This window comes from Epinephelus lanceolatus, chromosome 23 (genome assembly GCF_041903045.1).
Source record: "Epinephelus lanceolatus isolate andai-2023 chromosome 23, ASM4190304v1, whole genome shotgun sequence".
NCBI lineage: Eukaryota > Metazoa > Chordata > Actinopteri > Perciformes > Serranidae > Epinephelus > Epinephelus lanceolatus.
The window spans coordinates 18583412-18596037 of NC_135756.1; the positions used below are offsets into that span (position 1 = coordinate 18583412).

Consider the following 12626-nt stretch of genomic DNA (forward strand, 5'->3'; position numbering starts at 1 on the left):
GTCAATCAGCTGATATTAGGGAGGCGTGACCATCCTGTCAAAAACTGACAGGACGGTCACGCCTCCTGCTGTCCATCTGCTGTCTACAAAACTACGGCAAATTCTGGTACACCCAAAAGACAAGATCGAGCAAAACAATAAATGCAATGCCATATATGAGATACCATGCCAATCATGCAATAAAGCATACATCGGAGAGACAGGGAGGAGCTTCAGCACACGTAAAGAAGAACATCAAAAGGAATGCGAGAAGGAGACGAAAATAAGACAAAAAGGATCAATAAAAGAAAAGGCACAACAAGAAACCTACAAATCAGCCATAACAGATCACTGCAAAAGAGAAAATCATTTTATGGACTGGGACAAGGCCAGAGTCATACACACTGAGGACAACAAATATCAGTGCTGGATCAGGGAGGCTATTGAAATAAGGAAGCGGGGCCCAGGGACGATGAACAGGCTCTCCCACACCTGGAGCAGCGTCCTGGAGAGGCGGCAGACGGACAGCAGGTGGTGTGACCGTCACGCCTCCCTAATATCAGCTGATTGACAGATCAGCTGATAAAGATGTGTCACAACCACCACCAAGTGACACTTCTGAGGAAGGCGGAAGTTTCCGCCGAAACATGTCAAGGTATGTAACATCCTAACATGTCTGAGATAAAAGAACAACTAGAGTCAATAGAAGTCTTTTCATTTTAACCTAAACCATTATCTTTTTTATAAAACTTCAGAGCAATCTGGCTTAAAGCTCTGAAGGCCGAACTTCTCCCAACAGCCATAATACATGGATTAACAACAAGGTTATTTAACAGAAGTGCTTTGTATGTTGACCTGTATTTTCTCTGAAATCTGCTTACACACTGCAGATTTATTCCCGAGTAAATAACGTTATCCTCATTGTCTCTGTGTTAGCTGCTTGCCATTATCTACGTGGCGCTGTTTGATGGTGAAGCAGATTTTCAAAGTAATGCCGTATCCTAAAGATGATGATATAGATCGATGCTGTTACTTTGCGTCGATGATACTGGATCATTGATCATTGAATCGATGAATTATCAATAGTGATGGATCATTACACCTCTAGTCAATAAAATAAGTAATTACACCGAATAATATTAAAAATCAAGGCCTGAATTTCAGTGGGGAATTGTGGTTATTGTGCATCCTTCCATTAATTCCCACAATTCTAGCTCTTATAATGCGGCAAATTTCCACACTCATTTATAGCGATATCTAATCAATTTCAGCCAACGTTTGCATCAGTGTGTAACGCAGAAGGACTGGCCGGAACGCTGTATCAGACGAGCAGCGTCTGCCCTGGACAACACTCTCTCCCTCTCTTTACAAGGCTACGAGCCCCCTCTGCTCTTGCAGCATGTCTCTTTAGCATATAGAGGCAGGTTTCAATGATATGAAGTAGGGATGCATGATATATATCGGGATACACTAATGCTACATTTTTATAATTATGCATTATTCCGATAATTGAAATTATAGTTGAGAAATAGTGCCGATAATATGAAGCCAGACTGCTTTGTTGTGTTAGCAATAGTGATGTCAGTTTGATCTGGTTAGGTCAGGGTTATGGAATATTAAATCAGCCATATTTTCTCACTACATCTAAGCCATTCTTACCCTTAGGTGTTCATACACTACAAGTTATACACTTTGTTTTTAAATTACAAAAATGTGAACTAATCATATTGGTTATCAGCCATGAGAAGCAGGTAATTATCGGTTATCAGTATTGGTTGAAAAAATCCATATCGGTGCATCCCTAATGAAGTTAAGGGCATGCAAGTATGATGGACCACAGGTGGAAGACAAAAGGACTGGTGCAAACAGAAGTTTCAGAATATATCTGTGACTAGAACTTAACAATGGTGAAATGAGCTGCTCAATTTGTGAAATGTATGGTGCCGCACCTTTTACCAGCCAATAATATGAAATGTCAACTTCAAGTCCCCACTTAGAATGTGTTTCTCACACAGGGAAAGGGAAGGAGTAAAGCCTGTAGATGAGAGAAGAGGGAACCACCAAAAGAAAGACTAATGACACTGATGGACTCAAAGAGATGACCACAAGAGAGGGGAAAGAGACGACAAATTACATCAGAGATAATCCAGAGGAGAGCAACGAAATGCACGCTCAGGTAAGAACAGAAGTTAAGCCCCCCAGTGTATAAATCCCCCCTATGTGAAGCATTTAAGGGGAGAATTCCCCCCTCATTGTGAAAAATGAATATCAGGTACTGAATAATAGAAGCAAGGGAAAGGTCCCTTCAAAGCAAAATTGTTAAAATAAATCTTTGAAGTACCTCATTTTAGTTTCAATCTTCTCCCTGAACATCTGGATGATAGAAAGTATTCTCCCGAGAAAAAGGACAGCATCAGTTGTTTCAGTGAATTCCCAAAAGCGACTTCCAAGTGACAAAGCCCTCTAGCATCCGTACATCTTTCCCACCGAGAGCGAAGAAAAAATAGTGAGACATTATTTTAGAGGGGAGACAACAAAGTGTCGGGCTTTAACTTGTGAGACTGCTTTCCGACTACCATGCCGACAGTCAACGTTGGTTTCTTTTAACCATGACCAACATTCATTCTAGGTATGCGCCAATACTGATAACAGTATCGGTTCTTTGTCTGATACTCTGCTCAAGTCCTTGTACTTGTACTCAGAAAACGACTCCAATAAAACAGCACCCGCTACCACTTTATGGCAGCGTGACGTTAACCTCTTATCAGTTGAGTGATAATGACAAAAGTAAAGCAGAGCAAACTATGTTCTTTTAAAGTTGCTGTATGTAAGAATGTGGCCAAAACGGTTACTGCAATCAAATTCAAAATACTGCCGCGAGTCATGTCCGCCCCCCCTCCCCTACAGATTCGAGGTTGCTGGACAGCGGCACGCTGGAGACTGATTTGTTTGCCCACGGACGGCTGCCGTGGCAGGGCCCCGTCGCCGCGTCCTCGAGCAAGTCCGGCTTCTCTGCTGCTAACGCTGCTGCCGGGATACAGCTGAGGAGAAGCCGGCTGCCAATGCTATGTACCGGGACACTGCTAACGCTGCTTGCCGTGCTGCTGTAGCTCAGTCGTAACTGTAACTGATGCTGAGACTCTACTGACTGCGTGACTGGTAGACGGCGGTGGGTGGCGCAACAGGCCAAAACACAAATTCAAAACATAAACATGATTTGCGGACCGTAAAAAAATGTTTTAAATGCGAATATTCTGGCTGTACTATTGTTGTCGGTGAGATCAGTATGTTATATGAACATTATTCCTTAGTCTCTGTGACATATTAGAATGATTTTATGACTATTTGCTTCAGATTTCTTACATATAGCTCCTTTAAGTGTCAGGAGGAGGGAATGAAAATAGCTCAATTAACACAAGCAATTTGAAATAACATCTAAAGAACCAACATGACACAAGTTCAAGGAGTTTGTGAATGCGAGCAACATCCAACTTTGCAGCAAACGCCAGAGAAGTGAGCGAAAATGTGCAGAGATAACCCACGGGTGGTAAAATTAATAGAAGCTTGTACCCAGTGCATTGCTCTTTGTGACCAGCCACTGTCAGTTGTACAGTAGATAGTATGCAGGTGTGGGGTGGTTATTTATGAGATGGATGTACTACTCTGTAAATGGGTAGATTACTATGGAGGAAGTGGGTATACTCTATGTATTCCAATGGCTTTTGACAGATGGGTATACTGTACATGACCAGAAAAAGAGGTGGGTTTACCTGGTATACCTGAGTATACCCTCTACTTCACCTCTGATAATAAGGGATTTCGCCATCTTGTCAGTGTAATACTACTGCAGCTGAAGTATGAGACTCCCAGCTGTCACCACATCACAAACATAGTAAATAGTTACTTGGATGTAACTCCAGTTCTATGAGTATTTGTGTAGCCTTTGTCACGTAACAAGCTGTTGCTTAAGTTTACCTCATTTATTAAATAACTGTACAGTCAATTGGGTGAGAAACATGTTTTCAATGTCATTGATGGAACCGTAATGGTATTATTAAGTACTTATTTCATATCAGTATCAGAAAGTACCCAAAATGCAAGTGCTTGTACTCCATCTGAAAAATTGTGGCATCAGTCCATCCCTAATTCATTTTTCTTTCAGCTTTGTGTTCATCTCCACCAACTCTGGTGGAAGAAAATCAGTGGGCAGTTAAAGAGCCTGATTTTTCTCCACTTTTCAGCCGCTAGTTGCTAATTATGTCTGTGTGGCCCTTGGTGCTGGGCAGGTAGCATGTAATCAATTTTTGGAGCTTTTTCCTGAAAAGCAGCCATCTCTTAAGGCTGAAAATGAGATTGATGAGAATGGTTAGAGTAACCCAAACAGTAAGGGTAGTAAAAACAAAACAGTGAGCTGAGAGTTGAAGGGAATTGCCGTCCGGTGACGACCTCGGCAACCTTCATATTACACACAGTCATTATGGCAGTGGTAAAGTAAGAATATTGATGAGTGCAGCTTTAAGTTGCCAGGTTAATAAAAGAAATAAAACTCCTTTGTCAGTCTACAAAGAAGCATAAAAACAAAAATGCCCAGAGGAAATCTGCTATTTAATTCAATCCTTATTTAATCAGGTTAGTTCTTCTTGTTCGGGAGACCTGGCCATGACGACAGCATAAAAAGTTGCAAAAAACTAACACATGAAAAGCTGTGTTGAAGTACCTGACCATTGTTGTATAATAGTTTGTGTCAGACAGCTTCTGTCTGCTTCTACTTTTAATCACAATAAAGATAGCGTGAGAGTTGAGAGCTCCTTGAGCCTCTGCGACTGCAAAGCGCCAATGGCTTCGAACGCCATCTGTGACTTTGGCCAGACAGTTCCTGTTGCCTGGCACAATCACACAGATGACACACACACAGCACCGCTGCAGCGACACTTCCAGTTGGGATCCGACAGTCATCTCCAGCCAACAACGGGCTCCCTTCCTTTCTCCCTCCCAAGTGCTGAGGAAGGGAAGACCGAGCATGCCTTCTGGTTTTAACTAAGAGCGCTGCTGAGATGAGAGAAGCTCTCAATTTACCGTGGCATCTGCTGCTTTAGACGGAATCTTCCAGCTTCAGCCTGCAAGCCAATAAAGCAATCCTTTCTTTTCATTGTTGTGGAAAGGTCCAGGAAGTTTGGATACCGCTTCACCAATCATAAGAACTGCCACACTGGACTGAACTGGTGGTTTCTAAATAAAGGTCCTGCTCACTGGTTACACTTTACAAAATGAAAGTGATCAATGACCAAGTTAGGAGCAAATCAGGCTGCAAATCGATGAATACATAGCACATAGTTACTGAATGTCTTGGAATCAGCAGATAATGACTAACGGGCTGCTCAATATGATAATGAGCCTGTGACTAGTGATTAGTTTCTGTGAATCTGCATATTGACCACTTTATTGAACCATTTCTGATTAACTCGGAGTCCAATGTGACAGCACATAACCAATAACTAATCATTGCTTCCTTATTAGGTACATATCAGTTATAAGAATTGCAACAAATACTTTAGTACAAGAATTAAACATAGTATTCATTTAACAAGTATTAAGTAACTGCCAACATCCCACATGTGAACATGACTTTAATATTTTCTTTTTGTTTACAATTTAAACTTACGTAAAATCTTATGTTATAGTGGAGCTGTGTGCAGTGTATTGCATCGCCAAGGGCCTCCTTGCCCCGCTGTTGCTCTCTCTCTGTTTATCGTGAGACTATTGCTGGGGGAGTGTGAGCTCCGCACCCAGGAACAGTTGGTGAGAGTAAGCTCGCGCACACACACACACACACACACACACACACACACACACACACACACACACACGCACACACAGTGACAGGGCTAGCTGTAAGCATCACGCGGCTAACGTTACCTAAAGGTTATTGATGAGTTTAACATCAGAGTCAAGTTGTTTCGGTGTTGGTGAGTGTTTGCTGGGGCTGTTTAACAGCTTGTTTTTGCAGATGTTAAACTGACCAGAAGGAGAGCGGCTCCAGAGATGATCCTTCAGAGCTGTGTACTTGTGTTACAACAGCAACAGAAAGTTAATTTTTTCTTATGCTAACTTTGATTTTATGATTTGATAGGCTAATAAAGCGTGGTTGTTCAATTAATTAGTTTCAAATTACACTTGGTTCTGTTGTTGACCAAGCTGATTTTTTTTGCAATTTGAAGTGGTATATTCTGCATTTGGATGAATTATATTTTAAAGCTATATGATTATTAGTAATCTAAGACAAGCATAATCTAACCAAAACACAGTAAGGCAATAATAAAATGCAAAAGTGTTGTATGTTAAGAAGAATACCAACATATTGCTGCTTGTAGCTAACTTGGTAACTTAACAAGAAACAACTAACAGCTCTGTGAGACTATGTTAGACACAGTGGGGGTGTGCATTGTACATTTCATGTAGATATGTTACATTTGTCCCTTTCGTAGGTAGTAGATATGTTGGAACTTAATGTTTATTTATGTTTCAATTATTAATTTTATGTTGTGACAGCACTGTGGTTAACGTGTGCAGTGTTTCCCACAGAATTATAGTCTAGTACAGTATATGTGGCGGTAGCAGCAGTTGGTGGAGTTTGAGTTGCAGGTTGGATAACTGATCTGAGCTGATCAGATCAATGGATTAGAGGACCAGCTGCTGCAGAGCTGTGTGAATGCGAACTTTTAGACCCAGTGCCTGGCGTGTTGCTGGCTCCTCGTCTAGAGTCACTCTGAGAGTGTGGTGCAATGACCCAAAGGTATATATTCCAATAGCGCTCCTAATGAACGGTCCAGCTCCAAAAATAAAGTCAGTACATTGCGGCAGATGTTGGTTTTGTGTCGGGCTGCCACAAAAATATGAATATATGGGAAACACTGTTGTGGTTAGGTTTAAGCACAAAAACCACTTGGTTACGTCATGTTTTGGCCTAAAATACCCTACAAACATGGCTGAAATTGTTAAGAACTCTTGTTAAAAATTTTCCGCTTTTTGAATGTCTAGAAGTACCACACAATTAAATAATTTGACCTCCATTTAAGTTAGGTGGAGGGCTACACCAGAAGTTAGCTGCTCTGCCAGCAAAGTATCCAGTATGCTTGCTCAATAGGTCCAATGATCAGGAAGATTCAAGTAATTTTACACTCATGAAGTCTAACTTTTTTGGCTTCATGCGCCACTGAGCAACTTTCATAGGAGTCAGCGGGGCCCTGCCTCCAACAATGTATCCCGTTTTTCTTTATACATCCATAAATGAAGTGTGGAGAAGAGTAAATTGCTGCTTTAAAAAAAGTTACCCATCTCCATCCTGCTGTGTCTTCTCAATAACAATAAGTCAATAAGTGAGAATATTGGACAATTTTGAAATTTTTTTATGGCACTAAATGAGAAGTGAAGGGATCACCAAAGCTATTACAGTTTATCCTGGAGGGAACATGACTGTCTGTACCAAATTTCATGGCACTCCAGCCAGTAGTTGAAATATTTCAGTCTTGATTAAAGTGTTGGACAGACGGGCAAACATTGCCATTCCTAGACTGTGGCATGGCTGAAGAACTGTTTTTACCCCTTCTTTGTGAAAAGCACAAGCACAACAAACACAGATCAGCCCTAATTGTCCTTAATGATCAAATAAAGTCTCGAATGAAAGCTACAAATTTTCCAAATTGCTCTTAACAGTGGAAAATTAGGGGAAGTCCTTTATCTCCTTCAGCTGTATTGAAACCTAATATCTTTCATCCGTCTAGCATGTCAAGGTCACCTGGGCCTCTTCCAGATTGCTACAACCGTTTACATATAATTTGACCAACAGGCACTATCAGGTTTACACAGAAAAAAGCAGTGATGGTTTGTGCCTGGGAATAGTTACCTATGTATGTTGGTCACAGACCACAAAGCTTACCAGTGTGGAGTGGAGATCCAAAACATGAAGAAGAGTAGCTGGGTAATTTGTGTATTTTTCATGTCTTGGGTCATTGTTGTGATACTCAGGACATATCTTAGTGGGCTTGGCTTTGGCAGTACGGAGAGGGTAAACCATGTGGGGCATTTTCAGCAGCTCAGTTTGGTTTTCTGTCTGTCGGCTGAGCTGCTACTGTGTGTATTGGTATTTGGGAGGATGAGGGGATATCCTGTCATTTGGCTGATGCTCACAGGTGCTTACCATGCAGCGCTCTCAATGAGAGAGCCGGCGCACCACGGAAATGAGCGGTCATTAATGTATCACAGTAGCAGCCGGGTGTCCACTTGAGCGCTGCAGCTCGCCAAGGTTTCTGTCTGCAAAACAAACAGGCTGTCTGCCGGAGAGAGGGGATCAGAGCAGGAGAGCTGTGCCTCTAATAAATCCCATGGCTTCACATACTCATGAATAGACAGCGAACAAAGGGTTAGTAAAAGGGAGGGGGGTCAGGATTTACTGTCATTCCCCCATATGTTGATTCGAGCAGCAGGGGACGTATTCATTAGCAATCCTGTTATCCTACTCCTCAAACACTGTTAATGAGGTGCTGCCGTGTTGTACAGTATAACTAATAGCAAACATGGCTTCACTGGAGTGCATATTCACGCTGACATCAGAGCAGCTCTTCAAATTAATTGTGTCTAATTCATGAAGATGAGATGCGTATATATATCTATACGTTACACTGACTTTAAAACTTTCAAATACAAAACATATCCAAATTAAATTTAAAGCTTAATGAGAAGATTCACATTTGTTTTTTTGTGGGCAAGGCAAGTTTGTGTAGCACCTATAACATTAAGGAGGCAATTATAAACTGCTTTACATAAGACAAAGTCATTAAGACAAAATATTAAAGTGACAAAAGTTAAAGTGAAAGTAATTAGAAAGTATATCTAGACATTTGCCAAACTGAGTTTCAAACTTGAAATACGAAATATTGCCAAATTTATTTATAGTTTATTGAGCAGAATCACATGAACTTTTTTTTTTTTAGCCTGGGCAAGTCCGTTAGTAAGCACCTGTATCATTAACAAGGCAATTAAAAATGCTTGACTTAAGACAAAGTCATTAAGATATTAAAGTAACAAAAGTTAAAGAGAAAGTAATTGGAATGTAGCATTGGGCAGGACAGCTGTGCCACAACAATCTTATCGAATCAAATTGTGTATCAAATTGATTTGGAATATCAGCGGAGATAACCAGACCTATTAGTCATGCATAAATTGCAACTCAAGATAAGAGATAAGTTAGAACTTTATACATCCTGAGGGAAAGTGTCGTGTAGCAGTTGCAATGCACAGTTGGAGGAGTGCAGATACAAAGAGTGCAAGGACTTAAGTAACATAGCAGAAAATGCAAATGTATAGCAAATATATTCCAGGAGTGTGGTAAAGACATAGTAGATTAGGGAACCCCGCTTATGGAGTCTAGACAGTGGTGGTGGTGATGAGATGAGATGAAGAGATAGCTGAGGATCTTGATGTTGAAGAGGAGTGGGCTTTTGATGAGCTCGTCCTGGGCTCTGGATAAGGTGATTGGAGGTGAATGGGGTGTAAGAGGTCAGAAGATTCCACCTGAAATGACAGCTGACAGGAGCAGAGAAGAGAATAGATTTGAAGCTTGGCAGCAGCGAAATGAATGGCTGAAGGAGATTGTGGCGAAATTTGATAGGCTAACTAGGAGAGAGAACGCCTATAGTCAGCTGGTTGGTGGGATAGAGAGAGAATTATGAATGGATATAGCCAGGGCTCGACAGTGCGAGCGTTTCACTCGCATTTGCGACTAAAAATAGGTGTGTGTGAACTGTAAAAAATATTTAGGGGCACATGTGCGCATAAAAAAATCAGCCGAAGCAGCCTATATTTTTGTCAATAAAAAAATATGATAATCTAATGTTGGAGGAACTCCACCGCAACGTGCTGTGACGACACCTCGGCACCGCGCGTCGAGGTGCAGAGAAGAGCCTGAAGTAGACCCGAAAGTGGTCACCATGGAGCTGTAGCTCCTGAACAAGCCTGTACTCCCCCAAATCCTGTCCTCTACGCCCTACCCCGCGGTGGCTTTCTGTACATTTTGTATACAAATTCATTAAATAATTTTGCTTGTAAATGTCTATTTGCATCATGTTTATTACGGAAAACACATTATTTGATCAATTTACATTGTGCCCCTAAAGTTCTTTGTGCACTCTTTACTTTTTCAACTTAGAAGCACATGTGCTCCTTGGGAAAAAAGTTAGCGTCAAGCCCTGGATATAGCATAAAGAAAGTCTTCCTGATTGAACTTAGGTCCAAACAATAAGGTCCAAAATAGAAAATCTGCTGACAGTAAGGTACAAATAAGGTGTGATGCAATGTATACAACAACAAAAACAGGTTACCGGTATGGATGATCTATAAAGTATGGTTGCTTAATATTTTTTAGTGTCAGAACTGAAGTTGGTGAAAGAGTTCAAGAGTACATGATGATACAGAATGTTTATGATTACATTCATGCAGTTCCTTGTTACATGCAATATTTTTGCACGTTATGTCCCAGGAGTCAGCTGTGAGGAGCAGAGTCATAATGGCGAGAATCCAATAAGATACAGTTAGACCATGACTCCACTGTGCATCGCTTAACCTGAGGTAGATGAATTGTAGTCTGACAGTCACAGGAAGAAGGACTTTATTTTGGCATTCTATGGTGCGTCATGGTGGTATCAGTCTGTTGCCGAATGTGCTTCAATTTGTGAGCAGCACATGGGGAAGAGGTCTTGTTGACTGATCTTGTTGATTCTGTTTGCGTCAGCTGACCTCACCAGTACACCCAGCACAGAAGATGACACTGGCTACCACAGACTCATAGAACGTTCCAAGCATGGCGTTGCAGAGATTGAATGATCGGAGCCTATGCAGGAGGTAGAGCCAGCTCTGGGCCTTCTTGTACATAGCCTTGGCTCAGATCGACTCCCAGGTACTTGTAGTGCGTAACAGTGTCCACATCAATCCCTGGATGGATATAGGGGTAGGACTGTTTTCTGCCTGCTGAAGTCCACCACTAACTCCTTTCTCTTGCCAGTGTTCAGCTGCAGGTGGTTCAGCTCATTGTGGAGTATCAGTACTATTAAATTAGTAACTTTGTAATAGTTTAAATTATAATTGGGCTAAGTTTGAGCTTACACACAGCTGGTGCAACAAACGGCAAGAATTTCTAATTGGAAGGTCAACAGAATGGCCAGCGTCTGAGTTATGAGTTAGCAAACTAGCTTGGGGTAATTATCTAGAGAATAAAGGCAGTTACATCAGTAAAAACTGGGAGAATTGCATGTTACTAGAAAAGTTTTATAACCACAAGAATGCAGTGAAAGTGCAAAAGTTGAATTTTAACAAGTCAGCCAACTGGATAGTTCCACCTCTGTGAGGCTAAGGTTTACACAGTGAGAATGAACTCATCAGGCAAGACAACTTTGTATGACTTCACTTTTTTTTCGGTTGTAGCAGATAACTAGGTTCAGAAATGACATTTTCTGTCTCAAACTGTGGATTTTTCATCACCAAGCCAGACTGCAAATCTCTGCTTATTTTGTTTTCAAGGCTTAACAGGAATTACTTTGTTCCAGGGCCTAAAAATACTGTAATTGGTGTGTTTTTCAGATGCTGGTTCAAAATGATTCTTAATAGATGTCTTCCAGACTCAGTGTAGGGAAACATTAAGGTTACATTATTTAAGTGTCTTTGATAGTTTTTATTATATTTAGTCAATATCATCCTGTTTTACTTTTTCTTTTTTTAATCAAGTTTTAGTTGACTAAAACTCTGGGCAATAGTCTTGTATTAGTTTTACCATTTTATACCATTTTAGCATTGTTTTATTTCGTCGATGAAAACTGTTGACACTTTAGTCTTTTTTAATCAACAGATTATATTGAACATTTCAGTCAAACTCATCGAACCAATATTTTTCCATTTTAGTTAAACTTATGTCACATATCTTATCATTATCTGATGAAAAACACAGGTTGAACGATTAGGAATGCACCTTTGCAGAAAGTGTCTGGTCTGTTTGTCTGATGCTGCCAATTTAAGAAATTCATCCAGACATGGAACTCTTTCTGACTGGTATTTTTTTTTTAACCAACGATTGCCCTTTACTCAATAGTCACCTTTTTTCTTTCTCCTAACTCCTGTTGTTGTCGTCGATACCTTCAACTTAAAGATGTACTATTCAGGATTTTCCTATAAACAATGTATAGTCTCATATAGAACTAGACACTCTCAATTCTCAGTAATGGCCCACTAGAGCAGTGGTTCCCAACTGGTCCAGCCACGGGGTCCAGATTTCCCCTTAGTCATTAGTTCAAGGTCCACACAGTTTAATACATTTGGCATAATACTTGTGTTTGGCCATGTCGTTGAGCTAGTTAGCTGTCTCTGTTAAGTAGCTGTCCGTTAGTCACTCAAGCAGAAAACAGCACTTCATAATAAAAGCTCTGTGCTGGAAATGTACTGTACTTCAGAAAAGAAGTTATTTACAAACTTGACACATTGATAAGTCACTTGCGGTCCATTCAGAATGAGCCCATGACCCACTTTTTGACCACAACCCACCAGTTGGGAGCCACTGCATTAGAAGTGTTAGGTGGTGTATTTATCTGCAGAGACTTTGCCCT

The 12626-nt window shown here is 40.8% G+C and overlaps 1 long non-coding RNA gene across 1 annotated transcript in view; it reads left to right on the plus strand.

The window, feature by feature from the left end:
• Positions 1 to 2013: 2013 nt before the first annotated feature.
• The window catches only part of LOC117248981 (uncharacterized), a 146731-nt gene continuing 136118 nt past the window's right edge, over positions 2014 to 12626 (plus strand). The window contains exon 1 of the long non-coding RNA XR_013490446.1: positions 2014 to 2155. This is a non-coding gene — a long non-coding RNA (uncharacterized LOC117248981). The remainder of the gene's footprint in view (positions 2156 to 12626) is intronic.